Below are 7938 nucleotides of genomic sequence, written 5' to 3'. Positions count from 1 at the left end.
ATTGTATCGGGTTTTTAAATCTATAGACCAAACCAAACCAACAAAAATCGGATTTTTCAATATCGGGTTTTCTCGGGTTTCTCGAATTTTTTTCGATAAATTTGTGCTCCAAATATTTACACAATTTACACAACCATGTAACTATAGTAATTGAGCTTTCCAAATGATATTTTTTCTGTCAACGCAAAAATACCAAAAAAATAAACTGCATATCATATTTCACTATACATAAGAATTATCATCAACTTTTTAAGAGTAGACATTACACCCAAGAGTCCAAAAAAAAAAGAGAATATATTAAACTCTAAGAAGTTGGGCATCTTAGTAGACATTACAACCAGAGGAGCATGTTTTCAAAATACTTGTAAAGGCATAATGACCTCACTTCCGGCCTTTGGGAGATATGCTGCAGTTCTATCCTTTCCCTTAGGATAATTTTTGCAATACCTGAAATATTTGTAAATAATTAAATATTTTAGGCCTGACGGAAGGTGATAGACAACTTTTTGTCTTTCATGACCAAAATCTCATCACAATAAAGGTCTCTACTTTATAAATTATTTTTTATTTTACACCAAAATTCTAATAAAAGTTTAAAGCAATTGACCTGTCCAACTTCAATTGAACCTTAGATAAACAATTAGAAAGAGCAGGTTGAAGAACTCCTCTCACTTTTTTCCACTCAAAGAAAGGGAGAAAAGAGAATACTTGAACACAATAAGATAAAAGAATATTAAAAGCTTTTATTGAATGCGTATGTGAAGAACTGAAGATATATTAAGGCAGAGTATATATGAAGGAAACACTGAACGGCCATACTTAAAGGTTTTCGAGAAAGAAAGGAAACCCAAATTAACTGAACTTTAGTTAGAAATATATCCTATCATGGACAGATCAATTGCTTTAAGTATTGTAAAAAGTCTAATTTCTTCAATTGCTAAATCAACTGAACCTTAGAGAAACAATGTAATACAAAAGCTTCTTAATTGATTTAAAACCATGCACCAACTTTCTTTTAATTAATTACCTTGAAGTAGTAAAGATTCCAAAAATAGTCATGAAGCAAATTGTAGTTAATTATCCATCTAATCAATCCTCAAAGGTGAGTCTGCATATTCTGAAAGAAAAGAAACAATTAATATATTTAATATTAAATAATATTAAAAAATAACCAAATTCATTAAGAATTGAATATAAATTATTACCTTCTTCAACTTGCTCAATTTTCTGGACTTCCTCTAACATGTCTTCAAACTTATATTCCTTGGAAGGTGATCGTATCCATTGTTGAGTGCAAATAAGAGCTTCTACTATTTTTGGTGATAAAGAACTCCGATAAGAATCTAAAATTCGACCACATGTACTAAAAGCTGACTCTGATGCAACAATAGAAATAGGAATAGAAAGAACATCCCTTACAATCTTTGAAACAATTGGATATTTACTAGATGAAACTTTCCACCATGCTAAGATATTAAAATCCTTGATCTTCACCACATCATCCATCAAATATATCTCAAGATCAGACTATTTTGTAATATTTCCCTCATCTTTCAAAAGTTTCTCCCACTTAGATTGCAACAAATCACCAACTTCACTCATACTAGTATCGCCTCCAATATTATCATTATAAGCCTAAAAAAAGAATCATTGTAGTTATTATACAAGCGAGTTAAAACACTTGCCACATCTTCAAACTTCAATCTTCCCAACAAAGAACCAAATGCATCGGTAAGAATGAAGTTCATATACTCCATCTTCTATCTAGGATCCAACACAACAGCAACAAGCAATAATATATTCATATCCTCAAACTTACCCCAATATTTCTTAAGTTTACTTTTCATTCTTCCCGCCATATCATTCAAAATATGATCATCGCTTTTGGTATATTTTATAATAACATTTCAAAGATTGAAAAATTCACGGAAGAAAGAGTTGGAAGTAGCATATAAACTGCCTGAAAATTTTAAAGTTGTCTGATAGAAAATGTTAAGAAACTTGATAAAAGCTTTCACATTCTTCCAGTCGTCTGCAGATGGATTTTCTCTTAAAGCACTTATTTCTCGACAATACTTTTGGTACTTATGGCCTTCCACATATATTTTTATAAAGGTTTTTTCAAATTTTACAGTTGTATCTAACATTGTATATGTTGAGTTCCATCTTGTTTCAACATCAAGACTCACAAGACCTTGAGTATCTATCTTAGCTTTCTCAATAAATGACTTGAAAGAAGCAAACCTTGAAGGAGAAGACCTAACATATTTCACAACATTTGTTACATGAGTAATAAGATCAATTTGTTCATCTAACCCATCTTTTACAATCAAGTTCAAAATATGAGCATTGTATCTAACATGCAAAAACTCATTTCTAAGTATTACCCCTTTCCAATTATCAATATGCAACTTCAAATGCTTAATGGAAGCATCATTAGCACTTGCATTATCCAAGGTCATTGTAAACACGTTCTCAATTCCCCAACCAAATAAACATGTTTCAATTCCCTTAGCAATAGTGTAACGATCCGACTTGTCGTTTTAAGAATTAACGCCTTATTCAGTGACTTAAGGTCTCGAGTAGCTTCGCAATATGTGTTATGACCCGCGGGTGTGGTCGAGTTTGATTTACTAAAGATTCGGAATTTAATTAAAAGAACAATCCTTATTTAGAAGCTTAAATAAAAAGAATTGACCGGAGAGTTGGCTTTTGAGCAAACGAAGCCAGAATGGAATTTTGATGATCTCAATATCTCCGTATGATAATTTTGGACTTAGGAGTGTGTCCGAAAAATTATTTGGAGCTCTGTAAAGGAATTTGGCCTGAAATGGCGAAACATGAATTTTTGGGAAGTTTGACCGGGGGTTGACTTTTTTTATCGAGGTAAAAATCCGATTCTAAAAATTTGAATACCTCCGTTAGGTCAATTATGACTTGTGTGCAAAATTTGAAGTTATTCCGAATTGATTTGATGTGTTTCGGCACAAGATATAGAATTTGAAAGTTCAAAGTTCATAAATTTTGATTTGAGACGTGATTCATCGTTTTGATATTATTTGATGTGATTTGAGGATTCGACTAACTTTGTATGATGTTTCAGGACTTGTTGGTGTATTTGGTTGAGGTCCCGGGGGCCTCGGATGTATTCCGGATTGTTAACGGACTAGAATCGGGCTTGGTGTTATAGCTGAAGCATCAGATTTTGCTAATGCTGGTTTCCTTCTACGCGTTCGCGTAGAGGAAGTTTGAGTGCTGCTGGAATTTGGCCTTCGCGTTCGCGATGTAGGTTCCGCATTCACGAAGGTGTGAAAATATGGGCATCGCGTTCGCGTGTTGGAGCTCGCGTTCGCAAAGAGGAAGAAATGGCAGCTGGGACCCCACATATTTGGTCTTCGCGTTTGCGAATGTGTTACGCGTTCACGAAGTTAAGGTCCAGATAGGCATCGCATTCACGAGTGAAGCCTTGCGTTCGCGAAAAAGACTTGAGGCAGCAGACTGACTTGTGCTACGCGAACACGAGAGGGGGGGCGTGTTCGCGAAGAAGAAAACTGCCTGGGTAGAATTAAAAGTCCCAAAAATGGGGGTTTGAGTTCATAACACAAAAATCAAATTGGGAGCTCGGTAGAAGGCAATATTTGGAGAGATTCTTGCATGGGTGTTTGGGGGTAAGTGATTCTTATCCATTTTTGATTAATTTTTATAATTATGCCTTTGAACCCATCATTTAATTCGGATTTTAATGGAGGAAAATCAAGATTTTTGCAAAATCTTCCTAAAACAAAAATTTAAGATTTGGAGGTCGAGTTGTTATTGGTATTCAATAAAATTAGTATGGTTGAACTTGTATCGGAATGGGTGTTCGGATTTCATGAAAATTATGTCGGGTTCCGAGGGACGGGTCCTGTGTTGACTTTTGTTGACTTTTTGGAATAAATTTTTAAGTCGGCGTATTATTATCCGGAATTATTTTCGATAAATTTTAATGAAGTTATGCAATTAATTTAGATAGATTTGAGTTGTCCGGAGGTCAAATAAAGTAAGAAGGCAATTTTGGAATATCAACATAACTTCAAAAAGGTAAGAGTGTTGCTTAACCTCGAGTGGGGGAATTACCCCATAGGCATCGAGTCTTATGTGCCATTTGTGAAATATGAAAAGCCGTATACGTGAGGTGACGAGTATGTACTCGGGCTTATATGTGCAAAATTCATTAAGATAAAGTCTTAGGCATATTGTATAGTAAATTGGATAATTGTTGGCATATATTTAATCATCTATTTGTCGTACCTAAATCTTTATTGTTGAATCTGTTGTTATATGACAATTTGATGTGATTGTTACTTGATTATTTATGTAACTCCGTGAATTTGTTGGTTTGATAATTATTGGAATTTAATTTCATTATGGATTTTTCCTCTGCAAATAATTAATTAAATGAGTTTAAGAAGAGGTGTTTATATAATTATTGAGAATTTGGATTAATGAAGGCTTTGCTTTATGCTGAATAATTTCTATCTCTGTTGATTGTTTTGGGGGGTGTTATACACATTGTGTGGAGCCTTCGGCTATTTGATGTGAAAGTAATTGATTTGGTTGTATCTTTGTAATTTTGGTTGTGGCCATTGGGCAAATTGTGATATGAATTGATTTTGTTATGTTTCCGGAATAATTTTTCATGTAAATTGTTGTGTTGTGTGAGTTACTATTTTGAGGAGATAAAGGTGGCATTTTACCGTTGATATTATGTGGGTATAAGGGTGGCATTTCACGGTTGATGTGTTTGTTGGAATATTGTCTGGGCAAAGCGATAAGGGCGGTATAGGAGCGATAAGGGTGACTATTGATATTATGAGGGCAGAGCGATAAGGGTGGCTATAGGAGAGATAAGGGTGGCTATAGGAGCGATAAGGGTGACTATTGATATTATCATGGCGGAGTGATAAGGGTGGCTATTATAGGAGTGATAAGGGTGGCTATAGGAGAGATAAATGTGGCTATTGTCAGGGACGATATGTGATGATGTGGAGTCGTGGTGTTGGTGATTTTTATGTTATGTTATGATTTTCTTGTGTTTATTTTTATACCTTGTGCAATTTGTCTTGTTGTTGGTAAATTAATAATAATCTGATTTATGTTGAAATTGAGAACCTGTGGCTATTGTCAGGAGGATTATAAAATGAAGTGTGGGCACGAGGTGCCGTAAGTAAATAATGAGGATATTGACACGTGAATTATCCGTGCAGTTATGATATGAAATGAGGGCACGATGTGCCGTGAAAATATGAAAAATGGGCTGAGACCCATATATTTTATGATTATGAAATGAGGTGTCACATGGTGACTTTTTAATTTGAAAGAATTATATTCAAAATATTTATTTGGAAGGATCATTATTTAGAAAGTATTATATGAAAGAATTATATTTGAAAAAGATTTATTGAAGGAATTATACTGGAAAGATATTTATTTGAAGAAATTATATTTGAAAGAGTTTTATTCGTAAGAAGTATATGTGAAAGATATTTAATAGAAGGACTTGATTTAATTGGATGTAATTGTATTTATTAATTGTTAAGCGATATTGATGGTGTTCTTGTTGTCTTGTTGTGCATATCACTAGTTGTTTTATGTTACCCTTATTGTTATTTGCTTCCTATTATTTTGTATATTATATATCACAGGCTATTAGACTAGTGAGTGTCTTGACTGTACCTCATCTCTACTCCACTGAGGTTAGTCTTAATACTTACTGAGCACCGACCGTGGTGTACTCATACTACACTTCTGTACATTTTTGTGCAGAGCCAGGTATTGAAGATATCGGATTTGAGCAGAGTTAAAGCGGGATCGTAAAGATTCAAGGTAGAGCTACTTGGTCGTCGCAGTCCCTTGGAGTCTTTTCATTTCATTGTACTGTTAATTTTTTATAAAACAGTATTGTATTTTCTGTCCTCGTGATCATTCCGTGTATTCAGTTAGAGTTCGTGACTCAGTACTACCAGTCTTGGAAGGTTGTATATTCATATTTGTTCGGCTGTTAGTTTTGATTATTTATTTAATTCAAAAAAAATGGCTTCAAAATGTAATTGAAATCGGCTTACCTAGTCTTAGAGATTAGGTGGCATCACGATGCCTGTGGTAGGATTTTGGGTCGTGACAAATAGTCTCACCTTTGTGATCCAGTGTTGGAAAAAAGTTTAAAATTTTCTTTTGTAGATTCCATTGATCATCTATCCAATGTGCAGTGACAACCATATAAGTTAAGTTTTGCAGTGATGTCCATGTATCACTAGTGAGACATATACGTTGGTTCTTAATAAGATTTTTAAGTTTTTCCTTCTCTTCCTGATAAATCCTCAAACAATGTCTAGCAACAGTTACACGAGAAGGTAATTCAAAATTAGGTAAGGCTTTAGCCATTAATTTCTTAAATCCTTCTCCCTCAACAATTCTAAAAGGTTGCTCATCAAGAATTACAAATTCGGCAATCGCCCTCCTAATGTCATCCACATTATACACTATCCTTTCAGTAGCACCCGAACCACCTTCTAGCCACCCTTCTTTGATAGGTTTTAATGTTGATTGTCTCTTATCAATGACTCTAACGGGAGATTTGTGACATGTAGCATTTAAATGCGACCATAACGTAGTAGTCTCATTCTTGCTACCTGCAACAAATGTTTTAGGACAATAATTATATTTTGCTTTACATTTACCTCCTTTAACAATAAATTTGGAGAAGTGATTCCAAATCCCGGACATCTCTCTCTTACTATTCTCAGATTTAGAATTTTCTGATGGAGTCGTTCTTTTTTTCTTTTTAGGGGGAGTGCGTCGATGATGAGTATCTTTACTTTGTTATTGAGCTGCCACTGGTGAAGGATTATTAACAACCACCTACGCATCTATTTGAGAAGTTGTAGTTTCCATTCGGATAAAGAGTTCCTGCAAATAGAACATATTCAGTTACTATTTAACTCTCTTAAAATAAAAGAACGATGGGATGTAAGCTATGATAAAATTAAACTTCTCTATACTCAATATCTTTTTAAGTAATAGTATAGTGAACTCAAGTTAATCATCTAATAGAAACAAAATGAACAAATGAATTCGACAATAGGGAGGAATACAATAGATTTGTAAAAAAACTCGCTAATCGGAAAAAGAAAACTCTTAGTTAATCGGAAAAAAGCAAAGCGTATGTACGCAACTAAAAGAAAACATGTAAAATGAGAAAGGGAAGAGCCTTACCGATGAGAGCAAAAGAGAGTTGATAGGGTTTGAGCTAATTTGGTTTGAGCTAATTGGGGTTTTTGGAATGGAACGTAGGGTTTCTTGCCTTTGGAGAAGAGGCAAAATGGTTTCAATTATTTTATTGTTTTAGAACTAGTTTAGGACTAGTCTAGTTGTGCTTTAAGACTAGTTTTTTGGTTTGGGCTTAATTATTCTTTTATGGGCCAGACAAAAAAATATAGTTACATGGGCTATAAAACTAACTTAAAATATTATGCTACATATAGAAATTATAAAAAAAAAATTAAGAAATATTTATAACTTGCATTCTAATAAGTATTTTTAGCTATCTAATATATAAAATATGTATACATGTAATGTCGGGTTGGTTTGGTTTCGGTTTGACTTTTTTTAGTTAATACCAAACTATACCTATTATGGTCGGGTTTTATTTTTCAATACCAAACCAAGTCAAACCAAACTACTAGTCGGATTTTTTTTCCGATTGACTCGGATTATCGATTTGGTTTATACATCACTACTTTTAGGTAGAATTCCTTCAAAACTTTGCTTTTGAATCTATCTAGTGTAACATTTCATTCTTGATGTCAATTGCCAGTTTATTTTTTTATTTAAATTTGTGTATTTCCTAAATGAAGTCTTCAACTTATTATCTTTCCCAAAAACTTATAATAGTAAGGG

Source organism: Nicotiana tabacum, chromosome 12 (assembly GCF_000715075.1).
Source record: "Nicotiana tabacum cultivar K326 chromosome 12, ASM71507v2, whole genome shotgun sequence".
NCBI lineage: Eukaryota > Viridiplantae > Streptophyta > Magnoliopsida > Solanales > Solanaceae > Nicotiana > Nicotiana tabacum.
This window is presented reverse-complemented; position numbering follows the sequence as displayed.